Source organism: Delphinus delphis, chromosome 8 (genome assembly GCF_949987515.2).
Source record: "Delphinus delphis chromosome 8, mDelDel1.2, whole genome shotgun sequence".
NCBI lineage: Eukaryota > Metazoa > Chordata > Mammalia > Artiodactyla > Delphinidae > Delphinus > Delphinus delphis.
In genome coordinates this window covers 68,483,268-68,506,928 of record NC_082690.1, presented here as the reverse complement: position 1 = coordinate 68,506,928, position 23,661 = coordinate 68,483,268, and the positions used below count along the sequence as shown (strand labels likewise).

The window sequence follows — 23,661 nt, the reverse complement described above, 5'->3', positions numbered from 1 at the left end:
TTTTTTTTAGCAAATTTATAGTTTTAGTTCCTATATTTAGGTCTATGTTCCATTTAAAGTTAATTTCTTTGTGAGGAGAGGATCTAAGTTTTCGTTTGTTTTGGCTTTTTTTTTTTCTTTCCATACAGACATCCAATTGTCCTGGCACCACATACCATGTTTTTAAAAAGACTATCTTTTCCTTACTGAAGTGAATTGTCTTGGCACATTTGCTGAAAATCAACCATAAATGTAAGGGTTAATTTCTGGACTCTCAATTCTATTCCATTGATCTATATGCTTAGCTCATTGCCAATACCACACCATCTTTTTAAAAAATTTTTTATTGGAGTATAGTTGATTTACAATGTTGAATACCACACCATATTGATTCCTATAGCATTGTAGTAAGTTTTGAAATCTTGAAGTGTTAAGTTCTTCAACTTTGTACTTCTTTTTCATAATTCTTTTTGGCTATACTATAGAACTTTTACATTTATACATACATTTTTGGATCACCTTTTCAATTTCCACAAAAAAAGCCTAAAAGCATTTGTCAAAAACTGTGAAAAGTCTGAGATTTCACTCTATTGCAAGCTAACAAGTTACAGAAAAAGTGTACAGACTCCTACTTTAATCTAATATTCCAAGGTCTTTTTGTCCCAATTTCAATCTTCCTATTCATTTTTTTTTTTTTTTTTTTTGCGGTATGCAGGCCTCTCACTGTTGTGGCCTCTCCCGTTGCAGAGCACAGGCTCTGGACGCGCAGGCTCCGGACGCGCAGGCCCAGCGGCCATGGCTCACGGGCCCAGCCACTCCGCGGCATGTGGGATCTTCCCGGACCGGGGCATGAACCCGTGTCCCCTGCATCGGCAGGCGGACTCTCCACCACTGCGCCACCAGGAAAGCCCTTCCTATTCATTTTTTAAAATATTTATTCATTTGGCTGTGCTGGGTCTTAGTTGTGGCATGCAGGATCTTTGTTGAGGCAGGTGGGATCTTTAGTTGCAGCATGTGGGATCTTTTAGTTGCGGCATGTGGGATCTAGTTCCCTGACCAGGGATGGAACCCGGGCCCCCTGCATTGAGAGCATGGAGTCTTAACCACTGGACCACAAGGGAAGTCCCGTAGTCATTCTTTTTAATTGCTTATTGTTGCCCTTACAAAATACTGAGTTTAGCTATTTAAATACATACCTTTGTTGATCTTTCCATAGGGATGCCCATTCCTACTATAGCTTCAAGCCAGACTCCTATCTATTCTTTAAGACCTCCAGATCAAACATCCTTCCTCTCCTCTCCTGTTTCTGCACCTTCTTCATATCTTCAGTTGGTAGTAATCTTTCCTATTTCTGACCTCCCATAACACATTATCTCTATCTCTGTATGACCCAACTTCTTTTCCTTTTGTTGTTTAATTACACATCTTATTTTTTTCAGTAGAACCTGTATATTAATAATGTCTGTATCTCCCCTAGTATTCTTACACAGGGACTTGATCAATACACATATTTGCTGAATAGGGATACAGTTTTTTGTGTGTGTATGATTTTCCTGTTCCTGACATTAGGTGAATGTGCTCAAACCATAGTACAAAGAAGTCCCAGGCTTTAAAGTTAAATAGGATTCTGGGTATGTGGCTTATCATTTAATTCTTTGAACAAGTATTCAACCAGAGGTCTATCTTATCCTCTGCTTTGAAACAATCTTGTGTTAACATGCTATGAAGTACAATAATATAGACAACCAAAAGAACTTGTTCATTCATTGTTTCTCCATGAAACTTCTCTTTATTTCTGTTCTGACCTCTTTGATATGTGGATTGATATTGTGGAAGGAAGACTTGCATTAAGGATCTGTACCTTAGCTCATTCAGTGAGCTAGCATTTACAAATTATTGTGCAAAGCAGGCTGTGATCAGTGGCATTACCTACTAGATGTATAGGTGCTACCATGCTCCCAAATATTTGAAAGATTAATTTTTTTAAGTGAATGACAGTGATAGCTTTATTAGATTCTTTCTTTCTTTCTTTCTTTCTTTCTTTCTTTCTTTCTTCCCTTCCTTCTTCCTTTCTTTCTTTCAAGAATAACAGAATAGGGCTTCCCTGGTGGCGCAGTGGTTAAGAACCTGCTGCCAACACAGGGGACATGGGTTCGAGGCCTGGTCCAGGAAGATCCCACATGCCACAGAGCAACTAAGCCCAGGCGCCACAACTACTGAGCCTGCGCTCTAGAGCCCATGAGCCACAACTAGTGAGCCCACGTGCCACAACTACTGAAGCCCACGTGCCTAGAGCCCATGCTCTGCAACAAGAGAAACCACCACAATGAGAAGCCCGCACACTGCAACCAAGAGCAGCCCCCGCTAGCCGCAACTAGAGAAAGCTTGTACAGCAATGAAGACCCAATGCAACCAAAAAAAAATTAAAAAAAAAAAAAAGAATAACAGAATAAAATGAACTATAGGCCCCTCAAAGCAAGTTTAAATGATTTGACCAGATTCCAGCATGGAATAAAGTTTCCATACTTCATCTGAAATCTTGCACTAATTCTTCCAATGTTTCCTGGAAAATTCCTAGAACTTGGAATAGAATGTGTGAATTATGCTAAGCAGAGCAACTGACCAGCTCACAACAGAGTTTGAACTACTTTTTCTAAAATTTTTAATTTTTTAAAAAATTGAGGAATTGACATACATTATATTATTTTCAGGTGTACAACATAATGATTCAGTATTTGTTTATGACCTTTCTTTTTCCATTGGTACAGTGAGCCAAATGTCCCTATAGTATACATATACATAATAATATGAAAATAATATGTCTAAAGGGAGATTGGCAGAAATCCTATAGTAGAATATCAGGGTCTCTCTTTAGGAAATGATAGGTTCTATTTTGATATAGGGAAATAATTCCTCTTTGACAGACCTCACTAAAACTTGGACTATACAACTACTTCTCTTGATCTTATCTTATAGAAGAAAGCTATGATAATAAATAAGTCTAATGAAGTTTTTGTTATTTTGTTGCCTGAGGGTTTTCCTGAAGTTTCTCCATAAGATACACCTGTATTACAAAACTATTAGATTCTTCTTCTGTCTTAGAAATCTTCAAAGATTTCCACTTTAGCAGAATGTGGCAATGATAATAACTTGGGATACTACGACAATAATCTGTTTCCCTTAGGTCTCTCATAGGTAGTGTCCTTAGGTGAGGACGAGGATGTTCACTATCCTCTATTGTGCAGCTCAACTGCTCATCTCCTTAGCATAAACACTGGTTTGAAAAACATTTTGGTTAGCACATGTAGAAGCCAGGGAGTTTTCCCTTCCCAACTCAACGGTGAGTAAAAGCTTTTCAGGACTTCCCTGGTGGCGCAGTGGTTGAGAATCCAGCTGCCGGTGCAGGGGACGCGGGCTCGAGCCCTGGTCGGGGAGGATCCCGCATGCCGCTGAGCCCATGCGCCACAACTACTGAGCCTGCGCTCTAGAGCCCATTTAAAAAAAAAGAAAGAAAAAAAAGCCTTTCAGTAAAGTTCTTTCTGGCAAAATCTGTTTTCATAGCAAATTACTCAAACCAGGTCCTCTTCCTTTACGCTTCCTCTGCTTGCAGCGCTCCTACCACTCTTCTCAAAACTGGGGAACTCTTACTCATCCTTCAGGACTCAGCTCAAATGTCACTCCCTGGTGGAAGCTTCCTCAACATGGCAGACCGAGCCGGTTCCCCCCTCTCAGCTCACAGCTCGGCCTTTACCACTGTGTAACAGGATTATCTGTTTTCGGGTGGGTCTCGCCCCCAGGGTGTGAGCTTCGAGGTTGGGGACTGTGTCTTTCATTTTTCTGTTTGTGTAGTCCAGCATGTGACACACAGTAGGCTCAGTAAAGTTGAGTGACCGACCGAAACTCTATTACCGGCACCTTCTGCCACAAGAAGCAATAATATCCCATCCAGGTTACTGTCGACGTTCCACAGGAGCCCAACTGCAAGAGCTCCAGATGGCGCACCGGTTCCCGCCAACCCAGCGTTTAAAAACAAACAGCTGCGGACGCTAGGCAATAGAAGGTGGCCCTCACTAGGACCGCCTTTCCTCAACCCAGGCGGGTTAATACCCGCCAGCTGAGCCGCCAAAGGCGAGTTTGGAGTTCGCTCAGTTGAGGGAAACGCTTTCCTTGAGTAAACTCAGCGTCCTTGAGGTATTCTCCAACTCTGGGCTGGAGACGCTGTCCGCTTTTTTCTAACGGTGACAGGAAATCAAGGAAAAACGTGGGATTCAAAGATTTGGGGGGTAACTCTGCTCGCAGCCACTCAGATTCGAAGCTTGCGGTTGATCCCGACCTGACGTCTGTGGGGACCCGCGCCTTACACTCTGCGTCGCCTGCCCCCAGGCTCAACGCCCACCCCATGCAGCCACTCCCTCAACCGCCCGCCCTCTTCGCGCCCCGCCCAACTCCTGAGCGGCGAGCCACCATTCTCGCGAGAACTCAGCTAATCTCGCCTTTTTGAACAGCGGGATCTCGCGAGAAGCAGCTTAGGAGCCGGCCTGTAACCTGCTGGGGCGGCTCTTCTAGTCGCAGCTGCCGCAACGTCCGCCGCCTCAGACACCTCCGGACGGATTCAGTTGTGGGGGAAGCGGAGGTGTCGCTGGCCCCGGCCTGTGCCTGGACACTCAAGGGGGACTACAGGTTCGAGGGTGACTGGACTCAGCTGGAGAACTCGGTGGGGGCGGCGTTGGAGGCTGGGCTTTGGTGGGGACGGAGGGCGAGTTTGGGCTTGAGAGCCGGACTCCTCTGGTGGTGGTCTGGACGTCCCGGACCCTGCTAGGGGACCGTGGGTGAGGTTCTGGGCTCTGGCCGCTGGCGCCCAGTTCGGAGAGGCAGGGAAGGGAGTTGGGTTTCGGGGGTGCTGTTTTTGGGTTGGGAGTCCTGAGGCCTTTCCCCGGAGATGAAGGCGGTACCCTTAACCCTCCTTAACAGGGCAGAGGAACAGTTGTGCGCCGCCCCTTTTCTGTCATCCTGGGTTAACGCCGCGAGGTCCTGAGGAGGGTGCATCACAGTAGGAGCTAAGGTGGCCCGAGTCTCGCTTTGGGTGAAGAGTGAGACCCCAATAAGGTGTTAAGTGGTTTTATGCTGTAATGGTATCACGTGCGGTAACGCTTTGTTTTCCCCAAACTTGCACAGAAAAGCTGCTTATTTTTTTCTTTTTCAGATTCAAGTCTCCTAACACCCTTTATCCTCGGGAATGGGGTGCAGGGAGGTGAGACATCACTTAGTGATTTGTTAGTGTGGGCGCAATGTGACCATCACTGGGCTTCACAGATTTCGTACTAATCTTTCTCCTCAGTATTTTGAGTTCATGATAAGTCACTAGTCCTGACATGCTAAAGATAGAGCATCACTCGCTTGTCGCTTTATGCACTTAGCATATAAAATTTACTTAAATGTTTTTTAATCTTTAAGAGTCTTCATGCTTTTTATTTAAATTAACAATATCAGAGAAAAATCACAGTATATTGATTTTCTTTGGACAACTGGGTACACCCCCCCTACAATTTGATCAAGACTTTAGAGAGGGAGTTACAGATAAATTTTGAATGAAATAGATTGTAGAAATTGGTATAAGAGATATAATAAGGAGTGCAACTATACCAGCCAAAAAAGTTTCTGTACTGGAGAGCCCGTCCAGGACTGAAGCCCAAGCCTTGAAAATGAGGACTCTAGTTGTCATTAGAATACAAAGCGGAGAGCAGTAGAAAATACTTGGGGGAGGATTTGATGGTGGATAAAGACTGTTAAAAAAGTGTGTGAGGAGAATTATTTTTGAAGGTGTAAATGTGTTTCATAAATTTCCTAACATTTCTCGGAGTTTATGACCTAACTGCTATTACACATAAAAAAGTGGGAAGGAAGGTTCTGAAGCATGGAGTATGGCAAGGAACCATGGAGTCAGGAAAGCTTTCAGTGTCTTGACAATGTTTTTGGGATTTCACCTTTTTTTTTCTCCCAAAAAAACTTTCAGATGGGCTTTTTACATTCTGTATGTCACCCTTCCACCAATCTGAATTTTTTTCTTTCTCAACCTTTCTTCTAAGCCTTGTGAAAATTTTTTATTATTAACCATGGAGTTACAAACCAGTATGTCCTGCTTTATGGCTTTTTACATTAGGTGGCTTAGTGAAGTGTTGAAGTGATCTGGAAAATATTATGCACCTTTCAGAGGAATAGGTTATGAATAGCAAACTCACATGCCTCCAGATACTACACATATGAAAATAAAAATGAGTGAAATACACTAAAGAGTTTATGCCTCATCTAAGAGGGATATCCAGTTCTCACGTTCACCTGATCAGTGCCATAATGAATATGGGCCCAGTGTTCAGCCTTCTCAAGAGAACACAGGAAATCTAAATTTTTGCTTGCGGGTCTCCTGACTTTTAAAAATACTGACAGCTACTCGAAACAGTTAAAAATAACTTCATGTGGCCCAAGCAAACCCAAACCTGTCAGTAGTTGTATCCTGCTCTCCAGGTTTGGACCTGTGTTATGAGTAAGAATTAATAAATTTTACAACTGGAAAAAAAAAGATTTAAAGTAAGTATGCCAATTAGTTTGGAATTTCAGACCTAGGAGTAATTGGGGGAAAATGTCAACTCTTAATTGAAAACAGGTGAGTTTAATAGGCAAGTTTAATAGCCTTTAACTATGGTAGGGCAGATTGAACTGATACTTAGTAATATTTTAACTGGAAATAACTGAAGAAAAACCCTCTCAGTATATATGGTTTAATAACTGAGGGTTCTGAGCAAAGCAAAGGTATCTTGTAAGGGAATTGATTTATTGAGAAGCCCTTTATTGTATTTGCAATTAATATGTAAAATAAATCTAGAAGACCCTCTACTGACTCATCTATGGTTTTGAATGTTTACTGTTTGCTGTACCATCACACTTTGTCTTCCCAGTAATTGACTTTTATTGGAAGCAATATTGATTCCTTGGATTTTATTCCGTGGCTGATGGTGCAGGGGGGAGGGGCATCGTGAGGGGAAGAAATGGGAAGGGGAAAGTGTGAGGTGAAGCAAGCACTCATGTGCTTCTCTTTTACATTGTGCATTACAAGATTGATTTGAGTTAGCTAGTTTTTCTTGTTAAGAAGAATAGGTACTTTGATTGATTAAACACAGTGCCTTATACATAGGAGAGCTTAATGATATTTGTGGAATTGAGCCCCGTGGATTAAACCACATTTATCCATTAGTGGGAAGTACTTTAATCACATAATCTGATTCATTCTTAGTTGGGCTGCAGGGAATGGGAGTTTAGAGGTCAGTCCTAGGAAAGAAGTGAATCTTAGGCTTATAGAGGGCAAGGTGAAGTCTTCCATGGGAGTAAGGGTGAGAAAGGAGGCTAGGTGAAGGAGAGAGTTTGAAAAAGCAGGATAGAAATGGTCAAGTACCACTTAGTCTACCGTGCAGTTTTACAAAGAGCTCTGCTTTTTACAACTAAATTTATCATAACTTATGCAAAGACTACATAGAATATTGTTTTTTTTTTAATAGATCTTCATTGGAGTATAATTGCTTCACAATACTGTGTTAGTTTCTGTTGTACAGCAAAGCGAATCAGCCACATGCATACACATGTCCCCATATCCCCTCCCTCTTGAGCCTTCCTCCCATCCTCCCTATCCCACCCCTAGGTCATGGCAAAGCACCGAGCCGATCTCCCTGTGCTATGCTGCTGCTTCCCACCAGCCAGCTATTTTACATTCGGTAGTGTATATATGTCGTTGCTACTCTCACTTCGCCTCAGCTTCCCCCTCCCACCCCATGTCCTCAAGTCCATCCTCCATGATCCTCTATGTCTACCTCTTTATTCCTACCCTGCAACTAGGTTGATCAGTACCTTTTTTTTTTTCTAGATTCCATATATATGCGTTAGCATACGGTATTTGTTTTTCTCTTTCTGACTTCACTCTGTATGGCAGACTCTAGGTGTGTCCACCTCACTACAAATAACTCAGTTTTGTTCCTTTTTATGGATGAGTGACATTCCATTGTATATATGCGCCACATCTTTATCCATTCATCTGTTCACCCACCTCCTAGAGTAACGAAATAGAGTATTGGTTTTTAATCAGGACTACTTTGGGAGTTTGCAGACTTAGTTTTCTTTCTTTTAGCCCAGTCTTCTTAGGTCAAGTTAGTCTAATACCTCTTCACCCAATCCTTGCCTCTCTCTGGTGTGGGAAGTGAAATAGGAGAAGATGTGTATTCTGTGAGATGTTCCTCTTTGAGAGTTTAAAAAACATCTTGAAGAATCTGTTATGTATTTTTGGAGATTATGTTTGTTGAAGGAAGAACCATCATTTTCCTCTCCCCATGTTTCTACATGACTTGTAAAGTAAGGAAGTTCTCTTGGAAGTAGCTTTCCCCCTTCTTTCAACTCCTTGGGTGAGATGCCCTCTCAAGGAAGGATTAGGTGAGGACTGGAGAAGGAATTGAGTATGCTGTTGCTCAGTGACATCTGGTTCTGTTTTTAGAGCTCTCAATTCTTAGGACATAACATTCTCTACTCCCCTGTAGGGTGGATTTATCTGAGCAGCCTGGACCCTATGAGGGAGAAGAAAATAAACGTATACAGTTCTAAGTTTAATTTACAATTGAAGTTAATAGGTAGCTGTTTTGGCCACTGATTTCAGCTATAATTTTACCTTTGTCTGACTCCTTTGTTTCTTTGTTGGTTATAAACCCACAGTAAGGGAGAAGGATGCTCATTAATGGAAGAAGAACTATTTTGAAATCTTGTCTCCTCTTGGATAGAATGTTTATTAGGGTTTAAGCTAATGTTGCATTTCCCTACTATGGCTTGCTCTGGTTTGCTTTGGCATCTTGAAACTGAGAACTGCCTTGTTAAGCAGGTAGCAATCTAGAGCTCAGAGGTGGAAGGTAAGCAATCAGAATTCAAAGAGATCCTCTTTGGGAGAGGATTAAGAGGTTGGTAAATGTTCGATGTAAGCAGTGAGAATACAATGAGCTAAAATACTTGAAATAGTAGAAACTTGACATTAAAGAGGAAAGATTTTATGTGGAATATGTGACCTTATGTCACAGAAGATTTCTGAAGATTTGTAAGATGCTAAAAGGTATCTATGCCAATAAAAGCATCTTTTTAAATCCTAATTAATAGTTTAATTATATTTTTCTGTTTAAAAATGTAAGATATCTGATTACATGGTACTTATTTTTATCTTTGTAGTTGAAATGAATGGTCTGTTAGTACTTTTGGTCGTGAACTGAAATTAACATTTGTTATTTGGTTGAGGGTGAGTCTGTCATAGTGAAGTACTAATTGAAGTACTTGATTAGAAACTATGAATAACACTTTTCTAAGGTCATTTAACATTGTAATCATACTTTTCTTTTCATTGTAATCATACTTGGAATACCTTATTTGGGATCACTTAGATCTGTGTTTAAAGCCGACTGTTAGCTTTATGACATAAGTTACTTAACTACTCTGAGCTGTTGTTGGCTCACATGAAAAATGGAGGTAGAACACAATTGTCAGGAGTTTAAGAATGAAATTAAATAAAATATACACAAGGGCTATGTAAATAGTAAAGTGAATATAACTTGTTAGCACTTTGTACTGTGTTTATGCTCAGAAAATAGCATACTGTCTGGTGATCTTAAGACACATCAGGGGAATTTACATTTACATCTAGCTGTCTCATTTGTAGGGAACAAATTCAAATGGCTATTTGCAGCCTTGACAATATGACTCTTCCACTGGAAATTACAAAAGTTTTTTTTTCTTTTTCTTTATTCTAGTCCACAATGAACAGGAGGAACCTCTTTCTTTTCATGTTGGCATTGACTATCCATTGACACATCTGGTATTCTAAGTAATCTTTTAAAAATTGAAATATAGTTGATGTACAATATTATGTTAATTTCAGGTATACTACATAGTGATTTGACATTTGCATATATTGTGAAATGACAATAAGTCCATTAACTATCTGTCCTGATAAAACTTACTGTATAATAGTACTGACCATATCCTTATGCTGTATATTACGTCTCTGTGGCTTGTTTCGTAACTGGAGGATTGTACCTCTTAATCCCCTTCACCTATTTCAACCCCCCACCTGTCTCCCCTCTGGATACCACCTGTTTGTTCTCTGTATCTGTGAGTCTGTTTTCATTTTGTTTTGTTTTTTAGATTCCACATATAAGTGAGATCATGTGGTATTTGACTTATTTCATTATAGTATAATACCCTCTAGATCCATCCATGTTGTTGCAAATGGCAAGGCTTCTTTTTTTTAATGGCTGAAAAATATTCCGCTGTATTTATATACCACATCTTCTTTATCCATTCGTCTATTGATGGGAACTTAGGTTGCTTCCATACCTTGGCTCTTGTAAATAATGCTTCATTGAACATAGGGTGCACATATTTTTTCAAATTGGTGTTTTTGTCTTCTTCAGGTAAATACCCAGAAGTTAAATTGCTGGATCATATGGCAGTTCTGTTTTTAATTTTTTGAGAAACCTCTATACTGTTTTTCCTTCTGGCTGTACCAGTTTACGTTTCCACCAACAATGCACGAGGGTTCCCTTTTCTCCATCCTTGCCGATACTTGTTATTTATTGTTTTGTTGATGATAGCCATTCTGACAGGTGTGAGGTGGTATCTCATTGTGGTTTTAATATGATTAGTGATCTTTTCATGTGTCTGTTGGCCAGCTGTATGTCTTCTTTGGGAAGATGTCTAGGTCCTCTGCCTATTTTTTAATTGGGTAGTTTGTTTTTTTGATGTTGAGTTGTATGAATTCTTTGTATATTTTGAATATTAACCCATTGTTGGATATGTTGTTTGCAAATATCTTCTCCCATTCAGTAGGCAGCCTTTTCAGTTTGTTGATAGTTTCCTTTGCTGTACAAAAGCTTTTTAGTTTGATGTAATCATATTTGTTTATTTTTCTTTAGTTTCTCTTGCCTGAGGAGACAGATGCAAGAAAATATTGCTAAGACTTATGTCAGAGAGCTTACTGCCTATGTTTTCTTATAGGAGTTTTATAGTTTCAGGTCTTACATTTAAGTCTTTATTCCATTTTGAGTTTGTTTCGGTATATGCTATGAAAAATTAGTACATTTTGATTGTCTGTATGTAGCTGTCCTGTTCTCCCAACACCATTTATTGAAGAGGCTGTCTTTTACTCATTGTATATTCTTGCCTCATTTGTTGTAGATTAATTGACCATATAAGTGTGAGTCCATTTCTGGGTCCTGTATTCTGTTTGTTGATCTGTGTGTCTGCTTTGATTTGTAGTGTAGTTTGAAATCAGGGTGCATGATATTCCAGCTTTGTTCTTCTTTCTCAAGATTGTTGGCTATTTGGGATCTTTTGTTTCCATACAAATTTTAGAATTACTAGTTCTAGTTCTGTGGAAAATACCATTGGTATTTTGATTTAGACTGCCTTGGGTTATATGGTCATTTTAACAATATTAATTTTTCTATGAGCATGGTAAATCTTTCCGTTCGTTTGCGTTGTCTTCAGTTTTCTTCAATGTCTTACAGTTTTCTGGGTCCAGGCCTCTTATCTCCTTAGATGTATTCTTAGTTATTTTATTCTATTTGATGCAGTTGTTAATGAGATTGTTTTCTTAATATCTTTTTCTGATAGTTTATTGTTAGTGTATAGAAATGCACAGATTTCTGTATACTGACTTTGTATCTTGCAACTTTACTGAATTTATTAGTTTAGCGGTTTTTAGTAATGTGTTTAGGATTTTCTATACTTAAAACATGTCACCTGTAAACTGGGACAGTTTTATTTCTTCCTTTCTAATTTGGATTCCTTTTAATTCTTTTTCTTGTCTGGTTGCTATGGCTAGGATTGCCAACACTATGTTGAATAAAAGTGCGAGAGTGGGCATCCTTGTCTTGTTCCTGATTTTAGATGAAGTGCTTTCAGCTTTTCACTGTTGAGTATGGTGTTGGCTGTGGTTTTGTAATATATGGCCTTTAATATGTTGAGGTATGTTCCTTCTATACCCACTTTGTTGAGAGTTGTTATCATAAATGGATTTGAAATTTGTCACAGGCTTTTTCTGCATCTGTTGAGATGATAATATGATTTTTATTCTTCAGCTTGTTACTGTGGTGTATCACTTTGATTTGCGTTTATTGAAAAATCCTTGTATCCCTGGGATAAATCCCACTTGATCATGGTATATGATCCTTTTTTATGTATTGTTGAATTCAGTTTGCTCATGTTTCGTTGAGAATTTTTGCATCTGTGTTCATCAGAGATACTGGCATGTAATTTACTTTGTGGTATCTTTGCATGGTTTTGGATTCAGGGTGATAATGGCCTTGTATAATGAGTTAAGAAGCATTCCTCCCTCTTCAATTTTTTTGTAATAGTTTAGGAAGGATGAGTGTTAACTCTTCTTTAAATGTTTTGTAGAATCCACCTGTAAAGCTGTCTGCCTGGACTTTTGTTTGTTGGGAGTTTTTGTTTTTTTTAATTGATGCAATTTCATTACTGGTAATTGGTCTGTTCATATTTTTTTATTTCTTCCTGATTCATTTTTGGGAGATTTTTATGTTTCTAGGAATTTATCCATTTCTTCTAGATTGTCCATTTTATTGGCATATATTTGTTCTTAGTAATCTCTTACGATCCTTAGTGTTTCTGTGGTGTCATTTCTGATTTTATTTCTTTCATTTCTGATTTTATTTATTTGGGCCCTCTCTTTCTTGATGAGTCTGGTTAAAAGTTTATCAGTTTTGTTTATCTTTTCAAAGAACTCGTAATTTCATTGGTGTTTACTTTTTTAAAATTTTTAATTTTTTTAGTCTCTATTTCATTTACTTCTGCTCTGATATTTATGATTTCTTTCTTTCTCCTAATTTCGGGTTTGTTTGTTCTGCTTTTTCTAGTTCCTTTAGGTGTAAGTTTAGGTTGTTTATTTGAGAGCTTTCTTGTTTCCTGAGGTAGGCTTGTATCACTACAAGCTTCTTTCATAGAACTGCTTTCGATGTGTCCCAGAGATGTGGATTGTTGTATTTCCATTTTCATTTGTTTCCAGGTATTTTTTGATTTCCTCTCTGATTTCCTCAGTAAACCATTGGTTGTTTAGTAGCATGATTTTTTAGCCTTCCCATGTTTGTGTCTTTTGTAGTCTTTTTCTTGTAGTTTGTTTCTAGTCTCATACTGTTTCCAGAAAAGATACTTAATATAATTTCAGTATTCTTAAATTTATTGAGGCTTGTTCTGTGGCCTAGCTTCTGATATGTCCATTTGTGCCAAAAAGAATGTGTATTCTGCTGGTTTTGGATGAAATGTTCTATACATATCTATTAAATCCATCTGGTCTAATGTGTTATTTAAGGCCAATGTTTCCTTATTGATTTTCTGTCTGGATGATCTGTCCATTGATGTAAGTGAGGTGTGAAAGTTTGCTACTGTTATTGTATTAGTGTCAGTTTCTCTGTTTTTGTTTATTAATATTTCTTTTATGTATTTAGGTGCTCCTATGTTGGGTGCATATATATTTACAATTGTTATATCCTCTTGTTGGCTTGACCTGTTTATCATTATATAATGTCCTTCTTTTACTCTTGTTACAGTCTTTGTTTTAAAGTCTATTTTGTCTGATACAAGTATTGATACTCCAGCTTTCTTTTCCTTGCCACTTGCATGGAATACCTTTTTCCATCCCCTCAATATCAGTCTGCATATAACTTTAAATCTGAAGTGAGTCTCTTGTAGGAAGCATATATATGGTTTTTTCTTTTTTTTTAATCTGTTCAGCCACTGTCTTTTGAATGGAGCGTTTAGTCCATTTACGTTAATTACTGATAGGTATATACTTTTTCCATTTTAATTCTTTGCTGGTTGCTTTTGTAGTTCTTTGTAGTTCTTCTCTTCTTTTGCTTTCTTCCCTTGTGATTTTTTTTTTTTTTTTTTGCGTTACGCGGGCCTCTCACTGTTGTGGCCTCTCCCGTTGCGGAGCACAGGCTCTGGACACGCAGGCTCAGTGGCCATGGCTCACGGGCCCAGCCGCTCCGCGGCATGTGGGATCCTCCCAGACCAGGATTGCACCTGTGTCCCCTACCTCGGCAGGCGGACTCTTAACCACTGCGCCACCAGGGAAGCCCTTTCCCTTGTGATTTGATGACTGTCTTTAGTGTTATGTTTGAATTTTATTTTTTTGTGTGTGTATGTATCTATTATAGGTTTTTGGTTTGTGGTTATGATGAGGTTAACAAATAGCTATATGCACGTGTGTGTGTGCACACACACGTATGTGATTGTTTTAAGTTGATAGATCTCTTAATTTTGAACAGATTCTAACCACCCTGAATTTTTACCCCCTGCACATTTAATATTTTTCACATCATATTTAAAATCTTTTTGTTGTTGTGTCTTATTATGGATATATATTATTACTTTTGTCTTTAGCCTTCCTATTAGCTTTATAATGGTTGATCTATTACCTTTACTGTATGTTTGCCTCTACAAGTGATATTTTTCCTTTCATAATTTTCATATTTCTAGTGGTGGCCTTTCTGTTTAGAGAAGTTCTTTCAACATTTCTTGTAAAGCTGGTTTAGTGATGCTGACCTCATTTAGGTTTTGCTGGTCTGTAAAAGTCTGTTTCTGCTTCAAATCTGCGTGATAACCTTGCTGGATAGAGTATTCTTGGTTCTAGGTTTTTTTCTTTCATCACTTTGAATATATCAGGCCAGTCACTCTGGCCTGCAGCTTCTTCTGAAAAGCTGATAGTCTTTTCGGAGTTCCTTGTATGTAACTAGTTGGCTTTTCTTTCACTGCCTTTAAGATTCTCTATCTTTAACTTTTGCCATTTTAATTATAATTTGTTTTGGTGTGGACATCTTTGGGTTCATCTTGTTTGGGACTTTCTGTGCTTCCTGAACCTGAGTGTCTTTTCCTTTCCTAGGTTAGGGATATTTTCAGCTGTTATGTATTCAAGTAAGTTCTCTGCCCTCTGTCTCTCCCTCTTCTCCTTCTGGGACCCCTATAATGTTAGTATGCTTTATGTTGTCCCAGAGGTCTCTTAAACTAAGCTTATTTTTAAAAATTCTCTTTTGTTTTTTTCTCTTCAGCATGGGTGATTTCCAGTACTGTCTTCCAGATTGCTGATCTGTTTTGCTGTATGATCTAATGTACTGTTGGTTTCTTGTAGTGTATTTTTTATTTCACTTTATTGTATCTGTTTGGTCCTTCTTTGTATTTTCCAGCTATTTCCAGCTTCTCACCATGTTCATTCATTCTTCTTCTGAGTTTGTTGAGTATCTTTATGATCACTACCTACCTTGAACTCTTTATCAGGTAGATTGTTTGTCTTCACTTCATTTAGTTCTTTTTCTGAGGCTATACGTCTTGTTCACTCATTTGGAATATATTCCTCTATCTCCTCATTTGGCCAAATCGCTGTATTTCTTTTGGTGTATTAGGTAGGCTGCTTATGTTTCCTGATCTTGAAGTAGCCTCATGTAGGAGATGTCCTATGGGGCCCAGCAGCACACTCCACTCTGGTCACCAGAGCTCTGTGCTCTAGAGGTGCCTCTTATGTAGGCTGCATGAACCTTTATGTTGTGCTGGGGCTGAGTACTGTGATTGTGCTGGTAGGCAGGGCTGTCTGCTGTCCAGTTAGCTGTGCCTTATGTGGTGGCTGCAAGCCTCCTGGAGGGCAGGGTTGGCTTCTTGTGTGGCTCTCTACAGGGCCTGGTGGGCACAGGGCTGGTGCTGGCTCATTGGAGGGTTGTGTTGGGTCCCTGGCACTAATTGGCTAGAGGGAGGATTCCAAAATGGAGCTTGTCTGTACTGGTGTTATCATGGTAGAACAAGCTCCACAAAATGGCTGTTGCCATCATTTCCTCCCCCAAGGGGTGTCCCATTTGCCTCCTACCTCTCTGGGAGGCTCTCCAAGATCAGCAGGTGGGTCTCGCCCAAGCTCCTTTCAAACTATTGCCTCTGGTCTGGGACTTGGAGCATGTTGAGATTATGTGTGCTCCCTTTAAGAGCAGAGTCTGTTTCCTAACACCCCTTCCCCACCTCCCATGCTCCCAAATATAAGCTCTCCTGTTTTCAAAGCTAGACATTCTGGGGGCTTGTTTCCTGGTGCACAACCCCTTGGACTGGGGAACCTGCTGTGGGGCTTGGACCCATTGCTCCTTGGGGAGGACCAGTTGTGATATTCCTCCCATTTGTGGGTTGCTGACTGAGTGATGTGGGTCCTGACAATACTGTGTCTCCGCCCCTCCTACCCCTCTCATGTCGTTCCTTTATGTCTTTAGTTTTGGAAAATCTTTTCTGCTAATCTTCAGGTTGTTCTTATAGATAGTCGCTCTGTAAGTAGTTGTAATTTTGGTGTGTCCGTGGACAGAGATGAGTTCAGGGTTTTCCTACTATACCATCTTGGCCATCTCCTCTATTCTCTGTAATTTGAATGCCAGGTGCAACAGTAGAGAAAAGAGAATATATTGTAGAGAGAAATGGCATGACATTTTAAAAACCGTCTATTGGGATACTGTTAACATCTCTAAAAATTTTTTTATTTTTATTAATTTGGATTATTTTTCTTTAAGATCTTTGACTGTCATTGCTGGTAGCAGATGAATAGAAAATTATCCTGAGTTTTCTATTTGTGGACTATGTTAAAAATAAATTTAAAAGCTCAGATACCTGAGGAAGTATCTCAGGGCATAATTGTGCAACAAAATGTTTTTATACTTTTCTCATTCTTAGATGGTCATGCAAATAGTGCTGAATTATTTTAAAGGTAATTATTTCATTCAGGGCAGTTTGCTTTATACAATGCAGGATTGAATTTTATTTTTCTCACATCTTGAGAGCAAGCAATGCAGTCTGCTCTGTCCTTTTGTCTCCTAATTTGTTAATTTAGAATTTTCCTAAAGAAGTTCCTGTAAGATGGGTAACTGTGGGACACTATTATTTTCTTCTTGTTGAATATTCCAAATTGCGTGAGTTTCTCTTTTCAAAGAGAGAATATTTAGTTATTAAGAGACTAGTGAAGTTATAAAACTGTAATACTGGAAGTATTTTAAAATCATTAATACTCTAGTGTTTGGAAGAGATAACTAAACTGCAGATTAGGCCTCATTACCTGAGTTTGATAAAACTTATTTATTGTACCATATGAAGAAAACAGCAAAACTTCCATTTTTACTTATTTTTTTAACTCAATCTCTTTTTCGTTTTCATTTTTTGTGTATGTGTAATATATACATAGTACTATTTATATACATGTATGTGCATTGTTTATATATGTATGTGCAGCTACTCAAGTTAGTTGAATTGAAAACATTAAGAAAGGGAAAAAGTGTCATATTTTAGAATAAGAGTGATATGACATCTTTGATCATCTTTGCTTCCCTAGTGAATGATACTTTTTAACAGTAGCCTTGAATACTTGTTGGTTTTGAAATTGTTTTATGAGTACTTTGAAAAATTACTTATAAAAGTAGATTATTTGGAGTAATTTCTTTCTGAATATGAACATGCGATGTATTGCATGCAATTTGGGACAGTCACCAAAAAGCAAAGAAGAAAATGGCATCTTAATCCCGTGACCCAATGATAATTGCTTCCAGTCATAAACACATGTATACACATACACGTGCATACACACACACAATTGGGATCATTCTGTATGTAATGACTTAAATTTTTTATTTTGAGAAATTAAAATAATATAGCAAATACATAACTAGATTTAAAAATGAACATTCCCTTCCTCCTCCCCTTCCCCCTTTCCCTCTCCTTCCCCTTCCACTATAAATTCTTTGATAAACATATTTCTCAGGATAAAAATTTAAAAGTGGGATTCTTGTGTTAAAATGTGTGACACCCTTCAGGTTTTACAGTTTATATTCCCACAAGCCTGAGTAGCCTTTTCCCCTCTTCTTTAGCTGGTTATCATGGTTATCACTGGTTATCATGAAAACAAACCAAGAAATCTTTGACAATTTGATCAGTTAAACATCTCACATTTAACTTGGGTTTCTTATATTACTAGTGAGGTTGAATATTTCCTCTTTTCCCCTTTTTGGCAGCCAGTATTCTTTTTGTAAATTGCTAACTTAATGAACTCTGTGTGTTTTTCCATCACAGTGTTCAGATTTTTTTAATATGGATTTATAAATATTCCTTATATTTAAGATTAAAATCTTATCTATTTGTTATATACATTTTTATAGCTTTTCATTTATCTTTTATAGTTTGAATTTTTATGTAGTCTAACCTAATGCTTTTTGAAAGTGGTCTGCAGTCCCAATTCTGATCCCTGATGAAGTTTTCACTAGTCTTTGTTGCAAATGTGAGCATAAAGTGTCTGACTGCACGTTCCTGTTTCTCATATTTTTTTTCCTCTGATTTGAGGCTTAGAAATTCCTTCTTTATTCTGAGAGTCAGATAAATGTTCATTTATATTTTTTTCTTAATTCTTTATGGTTTTGTGTTCTACTTTTATTTTTTTTAATAATGTGGAATTTGGGAGAGATAATATGTGAGGAAGGAAAGGATCTTCTGCCGAAATAGTTGATCAATATTTTAGAACCTCTCTATCTAACCTTGAATCTGTCATCTAGCTATCTGTCTCTTAGTGATTTGAAATGTGACCAGTAGCACTTTTTATTTTCTGGGCATAGCGTTTTGATGGGTTGTGTATTAAACTTGAGAGACAGTATAGTATGGTGGAAGAAGCACTGAATTTGACTGTACAGATATGTATTTGAGTCCTAGTTTATTTATTAGCTATGTGACATAGGCAAATAACATAATCCCTTTAAGCCAGTTTCTCAGTTTTTAAAAAGAAATCACCTTTATATAATAGAGGATACCTCTTGTGTCTTGATATATGGATTAGCGTAGAAAATGTATATGAAAATCCACCTTATTATCCAAGGCTTCCTGAATTAGATACTAGCATCTAGCTCCTGTACCTCTATCCTGCTTGAAAAATCTCACTGCATATTTTGGTATAGTTCATTTAGTGCTGAGGCATATCTCATACCTACCACCAGTCTGGTAACCTTTCCAAAGGAGGATGGTTTGAGCTTATTGTTCGGAACCCATTCTGATATGTATTGGTCATTGCTTATTATTCTATCATATATGGTAGTAACAGCCACATATGGCTATTCAAATTTAAGTGAATTAAAATAGAAAATTGAAAATTCATTTCATCAATTGTACATTTCAGGTGTTTTATAGCTACATGTAGCCAGTGGCTACTTTTTGGACAGTGCAGACGTAGAACATTTCCATTATCAGACAAAGTTCTGTTGGGTAATACTTCAGTCTAGAACTTGAATCATACTTAGGGCCTTTTCTAGCCTATTGAATTGAGGGCAGGTAAACAAGCAAAAATCTGAAAGGAATGGAAGGTAATGGGTTAATGAATGGGTCAAAATGCAACAGCATATTAAAAGTTATATGAAAAATGTAACTTATTAAAAAAGCCTCTCAGAGGGAAAAAGAAAACATTGTTTGAGTCTGACTTTGTTTAAAGGGTCATGGAGGAAAAAATAAAACATTGTTTGAGTCTGACTTTGTTTAAAGGGTGCTGGTTCTTAGGAGTTGAATGTAATCTCCTTTGATTTAGGCACTTCATCAGCTTATTGGAGATTTGCCTATATTAAATTTTACGTCAAGGTGATTTGCTTCAACTAAGATGTTTCCGGTTTTGAAGGCAATACTAGTTAGTCATAGAAGAAAAGGAAAAATAGGGACATATGCATAGAAAATAAAACATTAAGTTTTTTTAGAAAATTAAAAAAATCATATATGCTTTTTAGTGAGTTTTAAGAATTGAGCACTATAAACAGCATCTAGTTCATTATAATGCTAATTATGTAATGTAGGTATTTAGAAAATGCCTAAGATAGGGAAAGATTTTCAAACATTGATTGAGCTGTTTAAGGTGGGTGGGGGAATAAATGAAATGGTTCTTGAAGTGTTAATGTCTTAAACAAGAAATCAGCAAAATTTCAGTAGAAATTCTATAACAGTAATAAAATCAATGAACTCAGAGATTTTATCTCCAGGTCACCTCTGGAAGATCAAGGGCTGAATATGAGCTGACTTTGGAAGTCTTACATTTTGGTGGATTTGATAAGGAATTCCTTTAAATAGACAAAGTACCCTACTTTTAGTGGAAAATTCATGAAGTTTTATTAAATCTGTTTGTTAGTGTATCCCTAGCAGTTAGCAAAATGCCTGAAAAGGTACTAAGTACTCAATGAATAGATTTTGAATGAAAGCATAAGTCAATTGAATTTGATATCCTGGAACTAGTTACATAAAATTTAGTCAGATATAATCTAACTGATATAATCAGGATACAAAAATATCCTGAATAAAGTTCTCAGCATTATTTACTTGCTTTATTTTAACTGCAGCAAATAAGAAAAATATAAGTCTTGACATTTGAAAGTGCTTCTATGAGATTTAGGCAGCTTTGAGGAATCTTTTGGGGAATATTAGGAGTCATTTGATAATATCTTTAAAAATGTTTCCAGGGGTATTTGTTATGTTCCCTCTTTTAACACCATTTTCTTAGTGTATAGTTCCTAAGAGCAAGTATTAGCATTAGATACTTCTTGCTCGTTTGAGGATGAGATTCACATGATTGGTGGGTATGATTATACAATATTATTCTTTTTAAAGACAAGCAACTAAGTTAAAGACTCCCTATAAATCTTCATAATTTGCATTTCCTCTTCTCTAGTGTATTCTGTTAAATGAAATGCCTTTGGTTTCTTTCATCTTAATTTTATTAATGAGAACATTTTGTAAAAGTTTACATATAGCGTGTATACTAAGCTGTGGGAACACACATATGAGTTATCCTTTGTTCTTGCCCTCAAGGAGTCTTACAGTTTAAGGGAAGACATGTGGCAGAAACATATTCTACCAGTGCATAATGATGGAGTTCAGAACATGCTACCCCAAAGTATGGCACCTTCACATATTGAATATTTTAAGCAGAAGGAATTAGAGCAACAGCATGTGCTGGAGGAACTTCTGACCTGCCTCTAAAGCAGGTCATAAAACCCTCATGAGAGGTGTCCCTATGCCTAGAGGAAAGGAGCATCTTTAGCTCCAAAGGTGAAGGAACATAGAAATCTGAACGAGAGATAATGCTAGTAAGTTTTTGTCAATTTACTATACTCTTTCCATGATATTCCAGTCTTCATCAAACTTGGCATAAGAACACTCAGGTTTGTTTCTTCGGGCCTTCATTTGCTTATGAAGGCTCCAGTGTTGAGTAAAGTTTACATTAAATAAACTTGTATGCTTTTCTCTTGTTAATATGTCTTGTTACAAGGATCCCAGTTGAAAATTTAGAAGGGTAGGGGAAAAAGATATTTTTCCTCCCCTACTATATGTATTGACCGTATTTAACCAATCAGAAACAAAAAACAAAACTATAGGTAAGCAGTAAAATTAAACAAGGAAGAAAATTTTGATAACAAAGCCATTTCCAAATACTTAACGGTAGCCCCCTCTTCCCAATTATGAAAACAATGTATGGTATATTCAAATAGTATAAGAGATACAATGAAAAGTAAGTCTTTCTCTCATTTCAGCCTTTCCTCAGAGGCAACTAGTTAGAAGTTTTATGTGTTATTTCTAGACATTTTAAAAAACATATAAAAACATTGATGAGTGTTTGCATACATATTTTTAAAATATATTGGAGTATATAATACAAATCTGTACTATGCTTTTTAGCATAACGTTATATCTTGGAATGTTTTTCTTATCAGTATGTATCTCATTTTTACTGGTTGCATGATACTGTGGAAATTTTTAACCAATTCATTTCTGGCGAACATTTAGATTGGTTCTAGGTTTTTGCTGTGACAAGTAGTGCTGTGAAGTCAAGGAGATAAAAGAGATGTACGTGTTGTGTGTGTGTGTGTGTTAGTATAGTGGTATGTATAATTAGAACAAGGGCTGAGCAGAATCTTAAACTTTCAGTGACGTACCTAGGCAGAATGTGTTGGACAATAAGATAGACCCTAAAGTAGTTCCCATGATCCCTGCCTCCTGGTGTTCGTGCCTTTGTATAATCCCCTCGCCTTGAGTGTGAGCAGAATTTGTGATCTCCTTCTAACCAAAAGAATATGCTAAAGGTAATGGAATGTTACTTTCCTAGTTATCTTACATAAGACTCCATTTGGCTAGCAGACTGACTATCTACATCATTGGCTTTGAATCCTACTGCCATAAGGAAATGAATTGTTACAATCTCAGTAACCTTGGAAGTGGATCCTTCCCCAATTGAGCCTCCAAATGAGGATGTAATTATGGTTGACACCTTGACGTAGCCTTGTAGAGGACCCAGCTAAACTATGCCGGATTCCTAACCCACAGAAACTAAGATAGTATATGGTATTGTAAGCCACTGGGTTTGTGGTAATTTGTTATGTAGAAAGGAGGTTGTTATGTCCAAATGAGAGAAAAAATTTAATTTTAAGCTTCTTGGATACAGCAAGAATATTCTGGTAAAAATAACTGAAGGAGTTTTCAGAGAGGTTAGAAACTAGGATGATTTGTCTGTTCTTCCAGAGATTAAAATTTACTTTTAAGCTGAGTGAAATATGTTTTACATCATAGTTACTATAGGAATGACATAAGGTTTTTTTTTAATTAATTAATTTATGTATGTATGTACGTATGGCTGTGTTGGGTCCTCGCTACTGCGTGTGGTCTTTCTCTGGTTGCGGTGAGTGGGGGCTACTCTTCGTTGTGGTGTGGGGGCTTCTCATTGCGGTGGCTTCTCTTGTTGCGGAGCACAGGCTCTAGGCATGCGGGCTCAGTAGTTGTGGCTTGTGGGCTTAGTTGCTCCGCGGCATGTGGGATCTTCCCGGACTAAGGCTCGAACGTGTGTCCCCTGCGTTGGCAGGCGGATTCTTAACCACTGCGCCACCAGCAAAGTCGGATGACATAAGGTTTTGATTTAGCTACTGAAACTGTTGCCAGCTATTGTGTTCAAAGTACATGGCTCTTTGATGACCCTATAAAAGTCTAAGGAAATTTTAATGTTCAGTAGAACAGGGGAAGGTCAGGTGTACCTTGGAGAAATTGGGAAAACTCAAAATGAGTAGAAATCGTATCCTCACTCATTCTTCCCCTGTTCCCTGTGTTGTGATTATTTTATAATTATTATTTAAACCAGGACATGGATGATATCATATTCACCTTTTTATTCCAGCCATCTAGCACATTATAGATGCTCAGTAAATGTTGAGCGACTGTCTAGGAATTCTCATCGTCTCTGGTGATCTCAAAAGGCAAATGGAAAGTTATAAATGAACTAATGAAATATTATGCAAAATTTGTATTTGGTAGTCTACTAGAGAAAGTCAGCAATGTGCCCAGCACTGTGTTATTATATAAGGTGTCCTGTCTTATTTATTCTTTTTTTTTTTTTTTAACATCTTTATTGGGGTATAATTGCTTTACAATGGTGTGTTAGTTTCTGCTTTATAACAAAGTGAATCAGTCATACATAAACATATGTTCCCATATGTCTTCCCCTTATTTATTCTTTATAATAATTTGATTGGCAGTTATATTAGTAATAGATAAAATAATGGTAAAGAGAATTGTATT

General features: G+C 37.8%; 1 protein-coding gene across 9 annotated transcripts in view; it reads left to right on the top strand.

The window, feature by feature from the left end:
- The first annotated feature begins 4,525 nt into the window (after positions 1–4,525).
- BTBD10 (BTB domain containing 10) overlaps positions 4,526–23,661 on the top strand; it is a 71,875-nt gene continuing 52,739 nt past the window's right edge. Inside the window, exons 1-2 of one of the 9 annotated variants that reach the window (XM_060018534.1) lie at positions 4,543–4,659; positions 5,183–5,230. The gene's annotated coding sequence lies outside the window, so the exon portion shown is untranslated. Of the gene's footprint in view, positions 4,694–4,934; positions 5,086–5,182; positions 5,231–23,661 lie in introns of those variants that run through there. The other 8 variants (XM_060018529.1, XM_060018533.1, XM_060018532.1 and 5 more) reach the window with 8 other exon arrangements.